Source organism: Panthera uncia, chromosome X, assembly GCF_023721935.1.
Source record: "Panthera uncia isolate 11264 chromosome X, Puncia_PCG_1.0, whole genome shotgun sequence".
Lineage (NCBI taxonomy): Eukaryota > Metazoa > Chordata > Mammalia > Carnivora > Felidae > Panthera > Panthera uncia.
Window position 1 is genome coordinate 59,929,081 of NC_064817.1, and position 24,078 is coordinate 59,953,158.

The 24,078-nt window shown below is 39.0% G+C and overlaps 1 protein-coding gene across 1 annotated transcript in view; it reads left to right on the plus strand.

Annotated features, from left to right (window-relative positions):
- Positions 1 to 672: 672 nt before the first annotated feature.
- ATP7A (ATPase copper transporting alpha) overlaps positions 673 to 24,078 on the plus strand; it is a 159,697-nt gene continuing 136,291 nt past the window's right edge. Inside the window, exon 1 of the mRNA XM_049643998.1 lies at positions 673 to 938. The gene's annotated coding sequence lies outside the window, so the exon portion shown is untranslated. The remainder of the gene's footprint in view (positions 939 to 24,078) is intronic.

Consider the following 24,078-nt stretch of genomic DNA (forward strand, 5'->3'; position numbering starts at 1 on the left):
CACTGACACATAAAGATTATGAATTCAAAAGCATGAATAAAAAGTCAAAAAAATTTGAGATCATTTTTTACAAATTGTTAAAAAATATTTATTTTTGAGAGAGAGTGTGAGCGGGGGAGCGGCAGAGAGAGAGAGAAAGAGAAGGAGAGATAGAGACAGAATCTGAAGCAGGTTCCAGGCTCTGAGCTGTCAGCACAGAGCTGGATGCAGGGCTCGAAGTCATGAACCACCAGATCATGACCTGAGCCAAAGTTGGACGCTTAACCGACTGAGCCACCTAGGCATCCCAAGATCATTTTTGAAGGGAGGACGAATGCAAGTTCATAGTTCTGGCATTTGCATCTGGAGTTAAGCTACACAGTCTATCAGCAGCACATTAATTTCATGCTGGGAAAGGCTGAACTATGTACAAGATGATTTACAAGGAGGTCTATGGCACTTTCTGGCTGGTTAGATGACACAGGCTTTGGTGGGGTTTTGTTTTGTTTCTGGTGATGGACCGGGTTGGAGGGCTCTCTTGCCACGCCAAAGACTTCAGCCAGGGGCTGCGTGTAAGCCTAAGGGCAGTAGGGGGCGGAAGAAGCTTGATTCTAGGGCTCGCGTTGCCCTTCACGTGACGCGTCCCTCTTTCCGCGTCTCAGGCCCTGCTTCCGGCCTGGGCGTCACCCGGAAGTGGGGGGAGTAAGGAAGGGAAGGGTAAAGGCCGCAGGCCCGGGAGGCTATGGGTGGAGGAACAGAGCCCGAGTGAGTGCTGCTGCCGCCGCTGCCGCCGCTGCCGCCGCCGCCGCCGCCGCGCTCCCCTCTCCTCCTCCCCCTCCCTCCGGACGCCGCCACTATTGCTTCTTCTCCCGGTGTGTTAGATTGGAGCCTGCGCGTGCATTTGTCGCTGCCACGGGCTGCGTAGCTCCCGACGTTTAACCATAGGAAAAAAAACCCAGGTAAGTCCTATACCGGCTTCCCGTCGTTCCTTTCTACTGGAGAGGTGTTCTGTACTGTCAGTCTGTACTACCGAGTGTACCGAGGGTCATTTTAATCTGGGGGCAATCCCCAAACGCTCACTTCTTCACAACTCAGGTATTTACCTCGCTCATGTTTTACCCCTCCTAACAGGGCATAATGGAGGGGAGATTGGGTACTGACCCGTGTCATTTTCCTTGTACCCTCCTGGGGAAGTGTTCTGATCATCCAGTGGCCTGTGTTACCTAATTAATTAAAGATATGAGAAGGTCTGTGCCTGTATGGAAGTCACATGTACTGATGACCATAATTAATGAAATAAAGTGAAAAATTATTTTGCTTCTTGTCTTGCTCTGGGAGCATAAGCTAAACTGAGAGAACGCTCTTGTTCTCATTTCATTTTGTTCATTCGGCCCGCTTCCCAGTAAAGTTATTCTCCACACTTGTCACACCCTTAGGGGTGTGGGGGCTGGAAAGATGCAGGACATCCAACAACACACTGTACATCAACATCCCTATTTCTAACACAGCCACATCCTCTAAGATATTCCTGTTAAAGGAAAAAAAATATATAGGCTCCAAAACTGGTAAGCTCACAACCATATCCAGCTACCCTCCAGCCAACAAAAAAGCTTATATATAGAAAAAATACATGAAATGACAAAAACAGCATGAATGTATGAGATTTCAGTCAGATGTAAACTCAAATTTAAGAGAAAAAATAAAGTTTGCTATATATTTTCATTTAAGCTTTAATTTTTTTAAGCTTTAATTTTAAATTTAGTTAATATATGGTATTATATTAGTTTCAGGTGTACAATATAGTGATTCAACACTTCCATACATTACCCAGTGCTCATCACAAGTGCACTCCTTAATCCCCATCACCTATTTAATATACCCCCCCCCCCACCTCCCTTCTAGTAACCATTAATGTATTCCCTATAGTTAAGTCTGTTTCTTGGGGTGCCTGGGTGGCTCAGTCAATTAAGCTCCCAGGTAATGATCTCACGGCTCATGAGTTTGAGCCCCACATTAGGCTCCGTACTAACAGTGAGGAGCCAGCGCGATTCTTTCGCCCTCTTTCTCTGCCCTTCCTCCTCTCACTCTCTCTGTCTCTCAAAATAAACTTAAAAAGAAGAAGAAAAAGTCTGTTTCTTGATTTGTCTCTCTCATTTTTTTCCTCTTAAAGTTTGTTGTATTTTAATTCTGATTGACTGTTATAACTTAAATGTAATTTGGAATCAATTTTTACATTTCTGGGAATGAATAACATCGGTGTCTGAAGCCAGAAGTTGTTTGTTCCAGGATTTCCCCAATGAATTTCTGCATTTCTTTTTCTCCAAATTGATTTCTCGCCTGGTCTTAATATGATAGAAACTATTCTTTTCCAATCATAGTCTTAGAAAGATCTTGATTCTTGGCCTCCAGGTAGGGTTAGATTAAACACTAATCTCCCCAAAGGATAGAGACATCTCTGGTCTCTAATGCAGAAGGTTGTTTTTCTTTGAAAAGATGCATGCAGAAATAGTACAATTTATTTGAAAAGGAAAGGGAGTGATGAGCAAAAATCAACTAACATATACAATCTTTACTTCTGTGAGGGTGCTAAGGCAACACATTTCTTTATAAATTCCTCATTATAACTTCTTTTATCTATATGTTTAAAAATACTTGACAAACTTTAATCAAGACTTTTTTTTAGTTTATTTATTTATTTATTTTGAGAGAGAGAGAGCACGAGGGGCAGAGAGAGAAGGAGAGAGAGAATCCCAAGCACACTCCCCACCATCAGCGTGGAGCCCCTTTTGGGGCTCAAACTCAGAAACCATAAGACTGTGACCTGAGCCAAAACCAAGAGATGCTTAACCAACTGAGCCACCCAGGTGCTCCTTTAATCAAGACTTTTGACACATCCCAATGCGTGAAAATAATTTTCATTTACCAGTTGGGAAACTAAATTGTGAGGAGAGATTTATCTGAGGTGATACAGGCACTGGCACAGCTGAGAATAATATTTGGGAGTTTTATCTTAAAATTTCTTCTACTCATCTTTGTGAAAGGTTTTACAGAGTTTTGTTTTTAAACTGTGGTCTTTCTTAGGACATAAAAATGTGGGCAGAGCAGGGAGGTGGGCAGGAGAGATAGGCCACAGGCCTGTTTTGGTTCAATTTACCATCTCAACAATCATGTTTTTCACTTATGACTCTCAAGTCTTCAGGTAGATTTAATATGATATAACTTGCTTATTTGCTGAGGTAGTATGGCAGGAAAAGTATCATGATACTTTTATTTTTTATTTATTTTTTTTTTTATTTATTTTTGGGACAGAGAGAGACAGAGCATGAACGGGGGAGGGGCAGAGAGAGAGGGAGACACACAGAATTGGAAACAGGCTCCAGGCTCCGAGCCATCAGCCCAGAGCCTGACGCGGGGCTCGAACTCACAGACCGCGAGATCGTGACCTGGCTGAAGTCGGACGCTTAACCGACTGCGCCACCCAGGCGCCCCTCATGATACTTTTAGAATGTGTTCCATTAAAGTGAAAGGGTAGAAAATTTCTGGTTTCATAAATATGTTCCTAGTTTCTCCAGCACTGTTAGAAAATTGAAGTGATTTTCTTATCTTTGTGGAATTAAATGTGTGGGATACTGGTAGATTACATTAGTTTTCACAGATATTTCTTTCCTTGAAATGAGGATAAAATATCCCCCATTTTGAGCCACTTAGTTGTACTTTGTCCCATGTTTTCTGTCCACATTTAGAATTACACAGCTATTTTTTTAAACCTATTTTTACTTTATGATTTTCTAGTGTAGAAGTCCAGTTTTTCAGACCTATACTCGGGAGCACATTTTCATAATTTACTAGTTGAATAAACAGGTTATTTCACATCTTAGGGAAATTGTTTTAACCTGGCCATTTACCTTATTTGATTTTGTTTGTAAAAAGTTTAAGTGTTTTGTTTTATGCTGATGTAATTGTTGCTGATCCTGTTTGTGCATTTGATGTCTCAGCCAAAGATTGTGAGGGAATAATATTGGAATTACTTCCCTCCTCTACTCTGACCTGAGAGTTTGCAGGGCATTGTATATTCTTGGAATTGTGAAGAAAATGGTTTCTGCTCTCTTGAGTGTTCACCTGAAGCATGGTACCTGCCGTTCAGGAGAGGAGAGCATTAAGAGGGCTTCTGTTAAGACCTGAAAAACTGTTAACAGAGATAGAAGAACAGAAAAGAATTCCAGAGTGGAGAGCCCTTTAAAGGAAATTCCCAGGACTGTTTCTTAAATATTTATTTGTTTACTTATTTATTTATTTAATATATAGAGAGAAAGCATGCATGTGTGGGGGAAGGGTAGAGAGGAAGAGAGGGAATCTTAAGCAGGCTCCATGCTCAGGGTGGAGCCTGACCCTGAGATTTTGACCAGGGCTGAAAACAGGAGTCAGAAGCTCAGTGGACTGAGCCACCCAGGGGCCCTTCTCAGGACTATTTAGGATAAATTTGTAGCTGACTTCTAGTGTCATGAGGATACTTAAGAATTGATCCTTGAACTAACAAAAGTTTACAAAGAGCTTGGTAAGGAGTTCCAAGTGTAACTCCTTAGTTGATCCTTGTACTTACAATGGTAAGAAAAACAAAGGTATCTAATTTTTTGGTGATAATAAAATTATTCTAAGAATTCTAATTGAATTATTAAATCAATCAATAATAATGCTATTAATATAAAGTATATTGTATTGATTATTAATAAATACATTGTTATTATTTTGGAGTGGGGAGAGAGAGAGAGCCGGCTAGGGGGAGAGGGAGAGGGAGAGGGAGAGGGAGGGGGAGAGAGAGAGAGAGAGAGAGAGAGAGAGAGAGAGAGAGAGAATCTTAAGTAGGCTCTGCACCGGATGTGGACATGGGGCTTGATCTCAGGACTGTGAGATCATGAGCTGAGCCGAAATCAAGAATTGGTTGCTCAGCTGACTGAGCCACCCAAGTGCCCAATATATTATATTTTTAATTAATTAATTATTTATTTAGAACGTGTGCTGGAGCAGGGGAAGAGCAGAGAGAAAGGGAGAGAGAGAATCTCAAGCAGGCTCCACACTGAGTGCAGAGCCTGACACAGGGCTTGATCTCACAAACCTGTGAGATAATGATCTGAGCTGAAATCAAGATTCAGATGCTCAACCAACTGAGCCACCTAGGTGCTTCCAATATATTATATTTTTAAAACACTACTATTAATATTAAATCATTTGCATAGAACCAGTTTCATTTTGGCCAATAAATGTTTTCTCTTATTTTACTCTGCCATTTCACTGTTAATTCTGATTATCAATTTTTAGTTCAGACTTGCAGCCACAGTATCTTGGTATTAATTTCTGATCACACCGGTAAGTGTGTTTTTGGGTATTAGAAATCAAATTGGTGTCATATGTCTTCAAGTATTGTCCATCTAAAGTGAAGTGTTTTATCTGGCTCCTCTGTTTCTAGCGAGGTGATAGCAGAATGAATTTTAGTAATAAAAACCTTTGTAGTCTTCAGATAGTTATAAAGCCTTAAATTCATTGTATGATGATAGAAAAAATAATTTATGTAGTGCAGTGTATTACTTGACCTTGAGTGTTAGGGTATGACTAGGGTTGCATAAGAGTGTGTCCACTGTGTTTTTTACAAAAATAACTCACAGATGCCTGTTTCTTAACTTTAGGGGCAGTGGTAAGTCATGGGATCTTGAATCTTTTCCTTTTTATTATTTTTTTGGGAGCATGTAAATGAAGGAGACTAGAATTGATCTTTCATCTAGTGTGAAAAAATGTGCAATTTGGTAGGAGTTAACATGTTCTTTCATAGGGCCAGATTTTATTTCTAGAGCTAGTAAGTGGCTAAGCTAAGATTTAAAGCCAGACAGTTTGGTTTTAGAACCTGTGGTCTTCTCTCTCTCTCTCTCTTTTTTTTTTTTATAAAGTCACTTTATTTTTTATTTTTTAGAGAGAGTGCATGAGTTGTGGAGAGAGGCAGAGAGGGAGAGGGAGAGGGAGAGAGAGAAAGAGAGAGAATATCTCAAGCAGGTTCCATGCCCAGTGTGGAGCCCAACATGGGCTCAATCCCATGAATTTGGGATCATGGGATGCTCAACTGAGTCATCCAGGTGCCCCTAGAATCCATGTTCTTACCTTAAATAAAAGAACTGTATTTTTTTAATGTTTATTCATTTTTGAGATAGAGAAAGAGAGACAGAGTGTGAGTGGGAAAGGGGCAGAGAGAGAGGGAGACACAGAATCCAAAGCAGGCTTCAGGCTCTGAGCTGTGAGCACAGAGCCCGATGTGGGGCTTGAACTCGTGAACCGCGAGATCATGACCTGAGCTGAAGTCAAATGCCAAACTGACTGAGCCACTCAGGCTCCCCAAAGAACTGTTTTTTTTTTTTTAAAGTACATAGACATTTGAGCAAAATTAGCTCTATTGCAGTTAAGTTCCTTGTTTGTCCTAAAGGGAGAAATACTCATTTATCTTCTTTGAAAGTATGAATGAGCAAATAGATTTGATGATGAAAAATTAAAGTATTGGTAACTCAAAATTTCCTTGATACTTTCAAACTAAATTCAAAAGTAAGGAGTCATAGTTTTATTTTTAGCTAATTACATTATTTAAAGATATGCTAAAAGACTTAATGTTTAAAGTGATGTTGGTCTTATTTGTATTTTTTAAGTCCCTCAGGAAGAGAAAAGAAATGGTCATGTGTCTATTTTTATCTTTTTTTTTTAAGGAAAAATGTTTATTTAAAAAAAGAAAAACTGTTTTATTCAGTACATGTATTTCAGACATTAGGTAAATACAAAAATGATATAATAGTACCTACCTCAGAGGACTGTTGATGAGTTAATACATGTGAAGCTCTAAGAGCAGTGCCTGTCAGGTAGTAAACACACAGTAAAGTTTAGTTACCATTATTCTTTTAAAAACTATTTACTATAGGGGCGCCAGGGTGGCTCAGTTGGTTAAGTGTCCGACTTTGGCTCAGTTCATGATCTCTTGATTTGAGGGTTCGAGCCCTGTGTCGGGCTCTGTGCTGACAGCTCAGAGCCTGGAGCCTGCTTCAGATTCTGTGTCTCCCTCTCTCTCTGCCCCTCCCCTGCTCACCTCTGTCTCTCTCTCAAAAATAAAAATTAAAAAAATTAAAAATTATTAAAAATGTTTTAAAGTAATGCTAGCAACCTATATAATAAAATTATAAATTCTAGTTTTGCAGTACTATAAATTGAGTGGACATAAGAGGAATATACTAATGAATCAGTACCTGCAAGCAATAATTAGTTTCTAATGCACTAAAAAAATTTTTTTAATGTTTATTCACTTTAGAGAGAGAGAGAGAAAGAGAGAGAGAGAGAGAGAACACGAGCTGGGGAGGGGCAGAGAGAGAGGGAGACACAGAATCTGAAGCAGGCTCCAGGCTCTGATCTGTCAGCACAGATCCCGACGCGGGGCTCTAACCCACAAATTGCGAGATCATGACCTGAGCTGAAGTCAGACGCTTAACTGACTAAGCCACCCAGGTACTGCAGCAATAATTAGTTTCTAAATTCCACCACAGAAAATGGAAAACTCAGATTGGGAGGGCACAGTAGCCTACATTACACCTACAGTATGCTAACATCACATCTTGAAACTCATTATCACAGATAGCAAGTCAAGTCACCGTGATGTACTTAATCTTTCTGCTTCTCCACCAAGAAAACTCATGGCATTCTGCTTACATAATTACTGAGTTACAGGCTCTGGGTCACTGAGCTTTTCTGGATTATTTCTTTAATTGTTAAATGCTGAACCATACTTCTGAATGGTTTCTGAAAAAGTAGGCAGAGGAAAAAAAAGGCTTTGTGCATTTCTGACCTACTCTTCAAAATAGTTGCATTCTTACAAAGTTGTATGTAAGTTGAGCTGTTACAAGTTATGTCAGCACTCCAATTAAATGTTTATTGTGTGCTTGTTATGTATGTAGTATTTATGTGGGTTCTGTGAGATATGCAAAGAAGCATAAGGCATATGCTCCATTGTCTAATCAGAAATAAATCTAAAACCAAGCAATTACAGAGAAATTAAGTACTAAACTATGATGCTGATTCCAAGGGTATTCAGAACTCAAAAAGAAAGTGGGTATGAGTATTTGACATGTTTTTCATGGAGGAGGTAGGACTTGAGTTCATTTACTAACTCGGCAATTATTTGAGTAGCTGATGTGCAAGGTACTGGGGATATGATTGTGAATACAACAGATCTGGTCCTGCTTTTCTGGAGTTTACAGATGAGTGAGGTGATTTAAATATGTGGAAGAGAGCATTCCAGATGAGGGGACCAGTCTAAACAATATAGTAGAAAGAAATGGCAAGCATGGATTATATATGGCAGTGAGCGCACTTGCCTGATTGTAGTAGAGATTATATATGTTAGGGAATATTAGGGAAGAGTATTGAAAGTGATAGATGAGGGCCATCATTTGAATGCTTTGAACAACAATTTAAGTCTATGGAAAGTGGGGTGGGAACAGTCTTGTGGGACTAAGCCCTTAACTTGGAATCTGACCCTATCTCCAGATAGACAGTATCAGAATTGAGTTAAACTGTAGGACACCCAGCTGGTGTCACACAGAATTGCTTGTTGGAGGAAAACTGCCACACATCTGGTGTCAGAAGTGTTATGAGTATAGGAGTACTATGAGACTAAAGGAGAAACATGAGAAAGAAGACTGGGTTTTTCTAATACAGCCATCTTTTGAACGCTTTGAACAGTATTTAATCTGTGGTAAATTCCTTGGATATGGTGTTTTGGAGAGGGTTAGGAGCATGGGCTTTGGAGCCTTAGGCCTTGATTTGGTCCCATTTCCATTCTAATTTGTGTCCTAAGTTTAGAATTTTGTGTTAAGTTTTCTTAGTGAGCAATAAAATGGTATTTTCACAGAGGAGCTGGGATCAGTTACCCTAGTAACACCAAGTAACACAAGAGAGCAATGTCTACATGAAGTGCCGGTGGGAAGTTTAAGAAGTTGGGAGAAGTAGAAGGACGTTAGACAAGGAGAGAGAAAGAAATGCATTCTGTGATGGTTAGTAGAATGACATTAGAAATGTCTTCAAGCAAAACAGAGTACATTTGCTTTGCCTTTGTTTTCAGTTGTATTTTATTAAGAATAGTGTGTTTCTTCTGTCCAAATATGAAACAATAACTGCAAGTTATTTGACTCAGCCACTTGAGGACTACCGGTGGTCATTTTAGATTCTTTTCTACATGCGAAGCATCTAGTCAGTGTCAGAGTATCTTCTATATTTGAAGCATCTGACTAGACCATTGCGTCCTAGTTTTGTGTTTTACCTAAACACAACTTGGTCAGAAGCTTATATGGTAAGTTTTGTTTATAATCGGTGTTAGTATTCTCACAACTTGGCTTAAGGCTGAGTGGATTGCCAAATGAATGCCTGATATGACCTGCCTTTTGTCCCTTGCTACCTTTGGATTTCATGTAAGTACCATCATGTTCTTTTAAAAAAATTTTTTTTTAAATGTTTTTATTTATTTTTGAGACAGAGACAGAACATGAGCAGGGGAGGGGCAGAGAGAGAGGGAGACAGAATCCAAAGCAGGCTCCAGGCTCTGAGCTGTCAGCACAGAGCCTGACGCGGGGCTCGAACTCATGGGCTGTGAGATCATGACCTGAGCTGAAGTCGGACGCTTAATCAACTGAGCCACCCAGGTGCCCCAATACCATCATGTTCTAATAAGGTTTAACAGTATTATTAAGGCACTTTCTAGAATTTTTTTTCCGCCAAATAAGTAGAAATGATCACACAAGACCATCTATGTCTCATCCCAATCCTTTATTGGGGTGATCTCCAGCCTTATTATGTGGAGGGCCTTCTTTTTCTTTCTTTTTTTAAAGTAGGCTCTATATGTGGGGTTTGAACTCACAACCCCAAGGTCACGAGTCACATGCTGTACTGACTGAGACATCCAGGCACCCCCGGAGGACCTTATTTTAATCTAAGTCTTGAGATCAGGGCAGATATAGTCATTGTAGTTCCTGAGAAGTAGTTGCTGGCTGTACGTCTGTTCTCCCTTTCACTCTGGGAATGTTAGCTGGGACATGTGGCAGAAAGGGGATGTAGCAGAGAGGAGAAAATACTGGGAACCACCTTGGAGCTCCATGAAGCAAGGTTTCTAGACTGACCAGTAGATCCTGATCTGCAGGTTGGAGACTTCTACTTTATTTCATCTAGGGCTATTGTCTTACACAACTCCAGAGGCAGCAGTCACATTGGTAGTCTATAAATATTATGAATACATATAAGTCTATAGATATTATAATGTGGAGTTGTGCAATATGTTCACCTTGAAAACTTGACAAACCACTTCTATTTCTAGCCCCTTTCTCTTAATATCTACAACATTTAGCAGCCATGGTAGTCCCAAGTTTATCACTTGAATCTCACTTCCCACCTTAAGGCTCTTCTGTAGTCCAACAGATGAAATTTAGATCTTTGAGGATTTTAAGGACTTGCATCAGTTTTCTTACTCTATTTAAGTGTACTCATCAATAAAATGGTGATGTTGCCTATCCTAACTCATAGGTTGTTATGAGTATCAAGTGAAATAATATACAAAAGCACTTTGTAAATTGTAGAATGCTATACAAATGTAAGATAATATTCTTTCTTGGTGTCTTGTCTTATAGTGGAAGGGGTACTGACTTTGAGACAGGAGTCTGGAATTTAAGTTCCAATTCTGCTATTAACAAACTGTGACTTTGGACAAATAACTTCGTGTTTCTGGGTGTTTGTTTCTTTATCTATGAAAGGACACTAATAATGCCACTCCTCTCTACCTAGAAACCCAAGAGTTGTTTTTTTTTTTCCTCACCCCATATTCAGTCAGCCACCAAGTCTTTTGTCTAGTTTTTTTTTCTTCTTTTTTTTTTAAAGTAAGCTCTGTGCCCATCATGGGGCTTGAACCTCACAACCCTGAGATCAAGAGTCACATGCTGTGCTGACTGAGCCTGCCAGGCGCCTCTGTTGTCTAGTTCTTGATATTTCTCAAAATTTCCCCTACCTCTCTATCTCCATTTAGTCCCTAATCATTTCCCTTTTTATTTTTTTATTTTTATTTTGAGAGAGAGAGAGGGCACAAGTGAGCAAGAGGCAGAGAGAGAGAGAGAGAGAGAGAGGGGAACCAGGCTCACCCAAAGCGGGGCTTGAACTCACCCAATGCAGGACTCAAACTCACAAACTGTGAGATCATGACTGAGCCGAAGTCGGATGCTTAACTAAGCCACCCAGGTGCCCTGCGCTATATAGCCTTTGTCAAAATTATGGTAAAATATACATCATATAATATTTACCAGTTTAACCACTGTAAGTGTACAATTCAGTATCTTTAAGTACATTCATAAAGTTGTGTAACTGTCAGCATTGTACATTTCTGGAACTTTTTCACCATCCCATGCAGAGACTCTGAACCTGTTAAAGAAGAACTTCTCACTCCACTCCCCCTTCTCCTACTCCGGATAACTTCTATTCTACTTTTTGTCACTATGAATTTGCTTATTCTAGGTACCTGTTATAAATGGAATCCTACAGTATTTGCCCTTTTTTATCTGGCCTATTTCCCTTAGCATAATGTCTTTCAAGTTCATTCATGATACAGTATGTGTAATAATTTAATCCCTTTTAATGGCTGGATAATATTCCATCGTTCGACAGTAGGCTTTTAACTGGTCTTCTGACTCTAGTCTTGCCCCTTTCAAATTTATCCTTCATGATATGATCTTACTTAACCTTTCCAACATCTTTGTCTTTTCCACTCACACCATATTCCTAGTCATACCAAAAGCACTTCCTCAGATGTGCCATGCTATTTGACACCTTTGTAACTTTGCTCATGGCCCTTTTTTCTGGAGTTCCTATGCATTTTTCTGGAGAACTCTTATTCAACCTTCAAGACCCAGCTCTCTTAACAATAGTAGGTTGGTTAAATTATGGTCCATTCATATAATGGACTTCTATTCAGCCTTTTAAAATTATGGCATATATTAGTGATTAAAAGCACAGACTTTGGATCAGACTTATTGGGTTCAAATTTCAATTATGTCACTTACTAGCTATGTGACCTTGGGAAAGTTCCTTAACCTCTCTGAGTCTCAATTTCATCATCTATAAAGTGATATAATATTGTACCTTTCCCCTTGGGTTGTGAAGATTAAAATATTAAAAAATATTAGGTAATATTACATGTTAATATTTACAAAGTTTTTCATTGTAAGTATTGAATGAGAAGCATGTCACAGGGCACCTGGGTGGCTCAGTCAGTTAAGCATCGGACTTCAGCTCAGGTCATGACCTCACTGTTTGTGAGTTTGAGCCCTGCATTGGGCTCTCTGCTGTCAGCATGGAGCCTGCTTCGGATCCTCTCCCTCTTTCTCTGTCCCTACCGCATTCTCTCTGTCTCTCTCAAAAATGAATAAACATTTAAAAAAAGCATGTCATAAAACAAAATACATAATTTTTATTAAAAATGTGTGTGTTTAGGGGTGTCTGACATTTTATTTTCTTTTGTCTTTTTATATTGCTCATGCTCTACCCACTTTTTATGAACTTGGCTTATAATTATGATATGAAGCTTTTCAGGTTAATCCATCCATTTCCATCAAACTCATTTTTGTGTGTGCATGTTGAGGAGACTGATTTGTAATTATCTGGCCAGATATAATTTATTTTACACCAAACTATGGCAGTATCATCTTTGAACATAGATACTTACACTTTTCCTAATTTGATCTATTTCCCTTTCTCTCTGATATGTCCAACTTTAATTTCCTACATTCATAGCCATACCTTTTTCAAAGGGAGATGTTGTCAGAATTTGTTTTTAGCTGAAAGATATTAGTAATTTTAGTCTTTATCTGACTCATTTCTCTGTGTGTGTGTTTGTGCACATTAATCCTTCATCAAAAGTAGGAAAAAAGGCACATAAGACAAGAGGCTTTTTGATAATTTATTTCAAAGACCAAGAGAATATACTAAGCCAAAATTTGAATTAGTTATAGCTTGACTCCCTACAGCTTTTTCAGAATTAAAAAGTTAAACCTCTTTAAAGCAAACTAATTGAAAGGAAGCATCCACTTTGTGAAAATTGCATGTCTGAAATTGGGAGGGAAGCTCCCTTTTAGGTAAAGTACATTTTTTACTTTACCAAAAGCAACTTTCTAATGATTTCAGCCTATTTGGAGTCTTAATTTTGTAAGATGACAAAGTTCATCCTAGTGCTTTCTGAGAAAGCACAGAACCCAGAACTGAGGCTGAACTGAATTCTGAAAAAAAAACTCTTCCTGCAGGGGCTCTTGGGTGGCTCAGTCGGTTGAGTGGCCAACTTCGGCTCAGGTCATGATCTTGTGGTTTGTGGGTTCAAGCCCCACGTTGGGCTCTCTGCTGGCCGATCAGAGCCTGGAGCCTGGTTTGGATTCTGTGTCTCTCTCTGCCCCTCCCCCGCTTGTGCTCGGTCTCTCAAAAATAAACAAACATTAAAAAAATCTTCCTGCAGATCATAATGAATTTGTACTTTAAAGATTAAAATTTTTTTTTAATGTTTATTAATTTTTTGAGAGAGAGACAGAGCATGAGCTGGGGAGGAGCAGGCAGAGAGAGAGAGACATAGAATCCACGGTAGACTCCAGGCTCCGGGCTGTCAGCACAGAGCCCAATGCGGGATCGAACTCATGAACCATGAGATCATGACCTGAGCTAAAGTTGGACGCTTAACCGACTGAGGCACCCAGGCACCATGATTTTCTTAATATTTGTTTATTTTTGAGAGAGAGCGAGCAAGCCGGGGAGGAGCAGAGAGAGAGGGAGAGAGAAATTCCAAGCTTTCAGCACAGAGCCCAACATGGGGCTCAAACCCACGAACTATGAGATCATGACGTGAGCTGAAACCAAGAGTCGTATGCTTAACTGACTGAGCCACCCAGGTGCCCACCTGTACTTTAAATTCTAAAAATAGTAAATCTTGTTGGCTATTTGTCTTTATTTCTGTTCAACAAATGTGCATTGAATTAAAATTAATATTTTTTTTTCCCAGAAAGTCAGTGGATTTGATATAGCCAATTCACTGGACTTGATATAGCCATGAGTATTAGGGCTTCCACTTGCTTGTGATAACAAAACACTTGAGGGGTGCTTGGCTGGCTCAGGATGGTGAGTTCAAGCCCCACATTGGGCATGGAGCCTATTTATAACACAAAAAACAAAGCACTTGAAACTTCCCAGTTAAAAACTCTAAAGGGTATGGAATGATATAGGGCTTCTCTGAATTCATTCTCATTCATTTGTATGAAAATGCCTGGCTAAACAGTTGTCCTTGACAATTTGGAATTGCTAGTCCTTTTCTATTATATTTTATTTTTTAATGAGAGAATGCAAGCGGTGGAGGGGCAGAAAGAGAGGGAGACACAGAATCCAAAGCAGGCTCCAGGCTCTGAGCTGTCAGCATAGAGCCTGATGCAGGGCTGGAATCCAGGGACCACGAGATCATGAACTGAGCCGAAGGTGGGCGCTTAACTGACTGAGCCACCAAGGTGCCCCTCTAGTCCCTTTTTAAAAATTGAACTCCTTAGGGGTGCCTGAGTGGCTCTAGTAAGTCTGAGTGGTCTAGTAAGCATTTGGCTCTTGATTTTGGCTTAGGTTATGGGTTTGAGCCCCATATTCGGCTCTGTGCTGGCAGTGTGGAGCCTGGTTGGGATTCTCTCTCTCTGCCCCTCTCCTGCTCGTACACATGCACACTCTCAAAAATAAACTTAAAAAAACCCTGAACTCCTCATACATCCCTAGTACGTAATTTTTCATCCTTATCTGTTCTGATGGTGATTCAACTTTGAATAGGATAGAATGTTTATTAGATTTTCACCTTCATTAATCAAAGTGTATAAAACAGGGCATTAAAGGAATTGAGGGGTTGAGTATGGTGGGAATGTAGATCTGGACTATATTTACAGTGTCTGCTTACTTCATGCTGAAAATTATTCTTTGGACCTTGGTTTGATAAAAAGAAAATTTATGAACAATATGGATGCTAGGAAAGGTCAAAGTATTCTGAAAAATAGATATGTATATTATTTTTAGGTTTTAGTCATAGCACATAAATATTTCATCTCTAAGAATTAAGACAAAATAGTTTTTCTACCAGTATTTAAACTGCTTTTTTTTAAATATTGGAAAGATTGATTATATTCTTACTTGATAGGAAAGATACTTTTGCATAATCATCAAGATGGGTCACCAAGATATACCACATATACTGAGTATTACAATTTCCTCCAATACAAGTCAAATGCTAGTGTGCATGGGATTGGTGGTATAAACCTACCTGATACCTTTTTTGTTTCCTAAGCAGAATACAAGTACCCGACCTAATTATCTATGAAAGACCTGACATAAGTTCACTTGTTACTGTTGTTGAGGACAGGCATCACTTACCCCTATCACTGCCTCCATGGGGCAGAGAAATCTTTCCCAGAGCTGGAAATGTGAATAGGACATAGGTGTCCATTGGCATTTTGATTTCCTAATTGGAACTCACTATGCATTTCTCCATAAGAACCAGTGCTAAAACACTATTAATATATAATCTAGCTTCATAATTGCCAAGAAACTTCTAAAGACCAATTTGTGAACCTAGCCATCATGTATAATGTTTTCTGTGAGAAAACATATGTCTTCAAAATCAATTGACAAACAATGGTTTAAGGAACCCAATTTTTTGTTGAAAATAGTTTTATTGAGGTATAGTTTTACATACCATAAAATTCACCTGTTGTCTATATATATAGTTCAATTACATTTATACAGTTGTGCAATTATTACCATAATCCAGTATCAGTGTCAATTTTTGTTTTCTCAGTCCATCTTTTCTGTATGGTAAAGGAGGACTTACTCTTTGAAAGCCTCTTCACTGAAAATTAGAGGAGCTGAACTCTAAAATTACTTATAAAATTATATTCTAGTATAATGATCTGAATCAATCTCTTCAAGTTGACATATGCATCTTTCTGGCACAAAATGGATTTTAAAAGGAGCAGGAAAGTCCTTTGCTACCTTTAGTAGTAAAATTTTAAGGGTTGGGCAGGCATGATACAGCCTAGATTCTGTTTGGTGTCCCATAGTAAGATCATTATTCTTAGTCCTTTAGCAGGTAAAAAGGTTCCACAGAATAATGAGTACAGTCACAGTTCCAAGCAGTAATGTAGGTATTAAATGGAATGAAATGTGAGCAGTTCTCTTGTGCTCCTCAGTCCTGCTGGCAGTGAAATACCAAAGCTGGTGACTTTCCCCAATCCACCTAGGAAGCTGGCTACTACAGTCCAGAAGCTGGGGCCACCAATTCTCTGTGCAGCGCCCAGAGAAGGAACCTTTGGCGTATTTGCTTAGCTCTCTACAACAGAACCCTGCAGAGAAGCAAAGCAAGGACAGCTGGTGCCTCAGGCAGGCCAAGCCTAGCATTGTGGGAGCAAAGAACATGGCTTCATCAAGATGCAGGATCACCAGGAGAATCCTGCTTCCATTTCCCAGAACATCAGTCAGCTCCTGACTCTTCATTCATTCCCAGGAGTTCCAAACTCAAAGGAAGCCCCATGCTAGGACTGCTGCCGCCAAACATAGAAAACCCACAAATGCCATGCTCTGCAAGTTGCACTCAAGGAACCTATTTTTTTAGGTTTATTTATTTATTTTGAGAAAGAACACACATGTGTATGTGGTCAGGGAAAGGGAAGAGAGAGAGGGAGAGAATCTCAAGCAGGTTCCATGCTGTCAGTGCAGAGCCTGACCACTGCTCGAACTTACAAATCATGAGGTCATGACCTCAGCTGAAATCAGGAGTCAGATGCTGAACCCACTGAGCCATCCAGGTGCCCTTCAAGGAACCCATTTTTAAACTGAAGGTGTTCATTCAATGAATACTTATTGAGGGCCTGTCATATGTTTCAGAGAAATATGCTAGGCACTCAAGAGATTTTCTTTTCTTGATAATGCACCGTTAAGGTCACCCCCAGTCACACTTACTTTGTCCAGGGTAGGATAACCAGTTGCAGTTATAACTTAGGGAGGAAACATTGCTGGAATGTGTGTATTTGTACCAGGTAGGGGACCAGGGGGAGGGGATTCTGTAGAACTTTGGGGGCTAGGATCGGAAGAATAGCTGCCCAGAAGAGGTAGGAGAAAAAAAAAACATCTAGGAAATGGTAAGGAAGTGAGAGAAATGGGAAGAATTGGAAAGTTTAATGTTTGTTTCAGATTAAGGGGAGGAAGGGACACTGTTTGTGTGTCTTCTCAGGATGAGCAAGGATGGACATTCAGGGGAAAGAACATACTTTTTGGAGTCCAAGAGGTGTGAATTAGAATTAGACTCTACCCTTCATTAGCTTCTTGGCATTAGGCTAAGAAACTCTCATTATCTTTCTGGACTTCAATTTCATCTTCTCCAAAAGGAAGACAGTTTAATATGGTTATTAGGATTAAAATATTTAAAAATATCTGGCATATAATAGTAATTCAATAACTCTTTATTCCTTTTCCCTTTTATTCTCCTCCCCTTTACCTCATAATTCTACCTACTATCAGCATGATCTGCTAGTTTTTAAATCTTCATTTGAAAAAAAAAATCATAAAAGTAGTATATAGGGTTAAACATGGCTACCTGACCACACATGGTTAGCTCTTGTCCTTCTCAAACTCCACTAATATGACACTAAAGAAGTTTTGAAAGGCTTAAGCCTACAAGGACAGAGAGAACAGGAGAGGGACATAAGCAGAGGAATGGTTTGAACATATCACTGGAAGGCAGGAAGCAGAAGAAGAGGGGGAACTTGCCTGCAGAGGGGGATATCAATGAGAAGTGAGGTCTTTTATCTCATATTACCTGTGAGAAGCTCAGAACTTAAAGATTAGTATTTTTCCTAAAAGGTGAGGAGGAGACCCATGGCTGAAAAATAAAGGGAAATGTTTTAAAAAATGACAGAACAGGGTTGGACCCTTCAGGTCTCTTTGGTTTCCTGCTACACTAAGGGGATCTTCTTGCTTTCTATCCTATCCTGCCCTGGAGAGTGATGTGGCCTTGGACAAGTTACTTAACCTATTTGTACCTCAGTTTTCCCCTCTGTAAGATAGGGATAATTATAGTATTTACCTCAAGGTTGTTGTAAGGATTAAATGAGTTAATACATGCAAAAATACTGCTCCTGGTAACTCTTGATGAATGTTAGTTGAGGAAGGAGGTGGTGCCCAGGGACTTAGCTAGCTGCCAGAGGCAGCTCTAGAATTTAGATCATGCCCCATGGAAATCAGCTGCCTTTAACACTTAGGGTGGAAGATGGGGTCTGAACATAGTCTTTGACCCTTCAGAAGGCACCTTTCCCCAGTCTCCTCTCCCTGTTCCCAACTCTGTCTTTTAGGAATGTTCTTGAGCTGTAAGACTGGATTCAATTGGGAGCATTGAGCTCTTATAATTCCTTTACTCAGTAAATGTTTATTGAGTGCCTGCTCTGTGCCAGGGATGATTCAGGCGGCTTAAATGACAGTTGGGTCAATAATAATATTAGCATTTGTTGAGTGCTTCCTGTGTGTTAAGTTTTTCTAAGTGCTTTATATATATTAAGCCATTTAATTCTCATTACGACCCTATGGAACAGATGTTGTTATCCCTGTTTTACAAATAAGGAAACCGAGCACAGAACTTAAGTAGCATGCCCAAGGACACATCACATAGCTCGCAAGCAGCAGAGATAGGACTCAAACCCAGTCTGGCTCTTCAGTCCGTGTTTTTAACTGTTATGCCTCCCTACTTCTAGGGAGCTTACATTTTAGAAGGGGAAGACAGATAGTAAATAATTAAAGTAAATAGATATCAAGTAGTGAAGTGGTATGGTAAATGTAAAACAAGAAGATTGTGATATAGAGGGACTGGCAAAAGGTAGCCTTTAATGGAAGGGTCAATGTTTATGAGTACCAAATAAGAAAAGTGACAGTTCTCTAAGAATTCATTACTTAGGGTATTGCTGTCTCTGCAGGTTTGCAAAATGCCCTATGATTTGATTCCTAATGCTATGTACACATTTTATTATTGGTGTAAAAACAATAGCAGTTCATATGTATTGATGGCTTACTGTGTATGAAGGACTATAATAAGCAATTTGCATAGATTGTTTCGTTTTATCCTGCATCATGTAGTGCTGTAATAATTCTTATTTTTTCAGCTGTGAAGAACTTAAGCTTAAAGAGACAAAGTAACAGGTCCAGGGCTTTAAATTCTGCAGGTGGCAGAGTGAAGATTCAAACTAAGGTAGACTGATTCCAGAGCCCTTGCTCTTAAATACTTTTATATATTTTATAGATGAAGTGATTTGCCTAAGGTAACACTTTTTATAAACCATAATAGCAAACCCCCACAATAATAGCTAACTTTTATAGAGATTCAAAGTATTTTAAGCATTATTAAATCTTCACAATATCAGTGAACTTATAATTTGGAGCTTCAAGATGAGAAAAACAGCACATTTGAGTGAACAAGCTTCTAGTGCTATGATTTTATTACCCCAAATTGGAAAATTTTCACATTAACTAAAATTCATAAGTTATTTCAGCACAAAGCCAGAGCCAGGATTTGACATGAGGCCATTTGACTTCACATATGAGTTGTTATCCACTCCATTGCAAAGTAGAAGATAACATGTAGCTTATCTTTGTTCATTGTATTATGGGAAACCAATCTTGTGAAAATACATTCAAAAGTCCCCAAGGAATGTTTGGTAAATTATTTGTAGTTTCTTAAAACTTTAGAATTTTTTAAAATAAAAGCTGAAAAGAGAGTTTTTCTTCACAGATTTGGAGGTAATACAGGGGAATGGTACAGAGTAAGAGCTCTGGGGTCAGTTTGTCTGGTTTCCACTTATCTTCACTCCTTGTTACAGTGACTCAAGCATGACCTTGAACTGGTAACTTTGCCCTCCAAGTCTCAGTTCTTTTAATTGTGAAAGAAGCATAGTATACTATCTGCCTCATAAGATGAGTATGAGGACTAAAAGAGACAACCTTTCTACAAAGTGCTGGGCATGGTCCCTTTTGTCTGGTTACCTCTCATCTTGGAGATGGACCCTCATTCATCATCCATGGATCCAAAGGGAAGCTTTGGCTCTATTGCATTGGTTTCAGTACTGCTTGAAATGTTCTAGGTGGTGAGCTTTGGAACATGGACTTCTCTGAAATACTGTTGTTCAGTGGCAGCTTTTTGTTATCGTAAAATTATTATGGTAACAAAATTTTACCATTTTAACCACTTCTATGTGTATAGTTTAATGGCATTAAGTACTTTCATGTTGTGGGGCACCTGAGTGGCTCAGTCGGTTAAGCATCTGACTTTGGCTCAGGTCATGATCTCACGGTTTGTGAGTTCGAGCCCCGTGTCAGGCTCTGTGCAGTCAGCTCGGAGCCTGGAGTCTGCTTCAGATTCTGTGTCTCTCTCTTTGCCCCTTTCCGGCTTGTCCTCTGTCTCTCTCTCCCAAAAAACATTAAAAAAGTTGTTTTTTTTTTTTTTTTTTTTTTTTTTTTTACAGTACATTCATGTTGTTATGCAATCTTCACTACCATGTGTCTCTCTTTTTTTAATTCTATAATTAAATGGTTTTAATGGTTAGTATACCTTTGAGAAATATTTTCAGCCTGAGCCCACAGGTATAATATTTCCTTAGTTCTTATGTGTCTAATATGCTTTTCATTTTCTTCAGAAATTGTAAAAAAAACAGGATTTCTGTGTAAAAAAATAACTTTTGGTTTATAAACATTTTCTTTTAAAATTTTTTTAAATTTATTTTTTATTTAAATCCAAGTTAGTTAAAATTTGGTGTAGTAATGATTTCAGGAGTAGAATTTAGTGATTCATCACTTAACTATAACACCCAGTGCTCATCTCAACAACTACCATCTGTCTCTTGATCTTTTTTCATCTTCCCAACCTGAAACTCTATACCCAGTAAACAGTATTAGTGGCAGTTTTTGTTTATTTGTTCTCAACCTTTGTGACTGAGGCTGCTAATTAGGAGAAATGCTAATACAAAGAAAGATGTGAACAAAGAAATGTGATTAGAAATCTGTGTCATCCCAAAAGCACAATCCATATGTGAAAAAATGATTACATTGGATTTTATTAAAATTAAAAACTTTTGTCCTATGAAAGAAAATGAAAAGACAAGTCACAGACAGGGAGAAAATATTTGCAAATCACAGTTTTGACAAAAAGTTGTGTCCAGGATAAAATTAAAAAACCATCAAAATTTGTGGTGTATGGGTGGCTCAGGTGGTTAAGCATCCTGCTTCGACTCAGGTCATGATCTCATGGTTCGTGGGTCTGAGCCCTGCATCAGGCTCTTCACTGACAGCTCAGAGCCTGGAGCCTGCTTTGGTTTCTCTGTCTCCCTCTTTTTTTGCCCTTTCCCCGCTTATGCATGTGCACGCACACTCTCTCAAAAATAAATAAACATAAACAAATTCCTGAAAATTAAAAATTTGACAATGAGAAAATAACCCAATAACAAAATGGGCAAAATATCTGAATAGACTTTTCACCTAGAATATATACAAATAGCAAATAAGGTGAATGCAAATTAGACATATGTGAATGAAAACTATTGGAGAAATGTAAAATAAAACCACAGTGATGATTGTAACAAATGTACCAATCTGATTCAAGATGTTGATAGTGGGGAAAGTTGTTGTGCATGGGAGGGAAAAGAGTATATGGGAAGTCTTTATCCTTTCTGTTCAATTTTGCTGTGAATCTAAAAATGCTCTAAAAATATTTTTGACAATCACAGGGCGATACCACTATACCCCTATTAGAATGTGAAAACAAAACAAAACTGCAATACCAAGTGTTAGCAAGGCAGAGCAGCTGGAATTTTCATACATTGCTGGTAGGAATGAAAAATAGCATAGCCACTATATAAGACAGTTTGCTAGGGGTGCCTGGTGCCTCAGTCGGTCGGGTGCCTGCCTCTTGGTTTCAGCTCAGGTCATGATTTCACAGTTTGTGAGTTCGAGCCCCTCATCAGGCTCTGTGCTGATGGCACAGAAAGATTTAAAAAGAAGACATTTGCTAGTTTGTAATGAAATTAAACATATACTTGCCATATGACTCAGCAATTCTTCTAGGTATCTATCCAAGAGAAATGAAACCTATGTTTACACAAAAACCTGTACATGAGTATTAAGAGCAGCGTTATTCAGCATTAATCATCAAAAGCTGGAAGCAACCCAGTTACTTCAACTGATAGATAAACACATTATCTTATACCCATACCATGGAATACTATTCCATGATAAAAGAGGAACTGACTAATGATTCTTGGAATAAAACAGATGAATCTTAAAATGCACTTAGCTAAGTGAAAGAAGCCAGATTCAAAAGCCTATATAATGTGATTCCCTTTATATGTAATCTGAAAAAACAAAATGATAGGGAAGAAAATCAATCAGTGGGTACCAGGATTTAGGGATGTTGGGAAGTGTTGGTTATAAAGGGGTAGCATGACGGAATTTTGGAAGTGGTTCTCACGCCCTTCTGCCACCCACCCAACCTCTGTTGCTAACTTTCACCAAAGTAACAGGCATGTAGTGAGGGTTAATATTTGTTCTGGTCCACCAACTCTCACAGGTAGAAATAAAGGCAACTAATTATCCCCCCCTCCCAAAATCTGTATTACCAACTTGGTAGCATATAAAGTGCAATTCACCTAATGAAAGTAAATGCAACTTTATTAACTGTTATGTCATATGGAAAGTCATGGAAGTGCCTTTTTCTGTTAAAAAATGGGGAATCCTATATTAAAATAAAAACCAAAACCCTTCTTACTTCATTGGAATTTTCTGGTCATACTAAACTTTTACTACTGCTTGATCATTCAGTGTACCGTTTGTGTAAGTTAATGATAAATTTTGTAGGGTGCCTAGCTGGCTCAGTTCCTTGATCTCGAAGTTGTAAGTTCAAGCCCCATGTTGGGAGTAGAGGTTGCTTAAAAAAATTAAATGATAAATTTTGTGAGTGTAGCTACCTACTTGAGCTCCAGAGACTGTTATAGAAAAGTTTTTTTAAATGTTTATTTTTGAGAGAGAGAGAGTCAGAGTGCAAGCGGGGGAGGGGCAGAGAGAGGGAGACGTAGAATCTGAAGCTGACTCTGGGCTCTGAGCTGTCGGCACAGAGCCCAGTATGGGGCTCGAACTCACGAACTGTAAGATCATGACCTGAGCCAAAGTCGCTTAACCAACTGAGCCACCCAGCTGCCCCTGTTACAGAAAAGTTTTTTATCTTGAAGTACAGGCAGCCCAGGATGGAAGGTGCTAATGCAAGGTAAATGCTTTCCTTTTACAAGTATCTTGAAAGTTTAAATGTTATGGGGAACAAGATTTTATTTTTCAGAGAATGTTTTTACTTTTTTTTCAAGTTTTTGTTTAAATTCTAGTTAGTTAACATACAGTGTAAAATTATTTTCAGGTGTAGGATTTAGTGATTCATCACTTACATATAACACGCAGTGCTCATCACAGGTGCCTTCCTTAATGCCCATCACCCCTTTAATCCATCCCCGCACCCAGCTCCTCTCCAGCAACCTTCAGTTCTCTGTATTTAAGAGTCTATTATGGTTTGCTTCCTTCCCAGTTTTTATCTTATTTTTTCTTCTATTCTCCTATTTCAGCTGTTTTGTTCATTACCCATTTAATCCACACCCCTGCCCACTTCCCCTCCGGTAACCCTCAGTTTGTTCTGTATGGTTAAAACTCTGTTTTATCGTTTGTCTCTTTTTTTTCCCCCTATGTCTGTCTGTTTTGTTTCTTAAATTCCACATGAGTGAAATCATATGGTATTTGTCTTGCTCTGACTTATTTCGCTTAGCATAATACTCTCTAGCTTCATCCATGTTGTTGAAATTTTCAAAAGGCTCATTCAGTTTTAGTGCCTTTTTTAAAGATTAAAAAAAAATTTTAATCTCTACACTCAGTGTGGGGGCTCAAACTCACAACCCTGAGATCAAGAGTTGTACACTC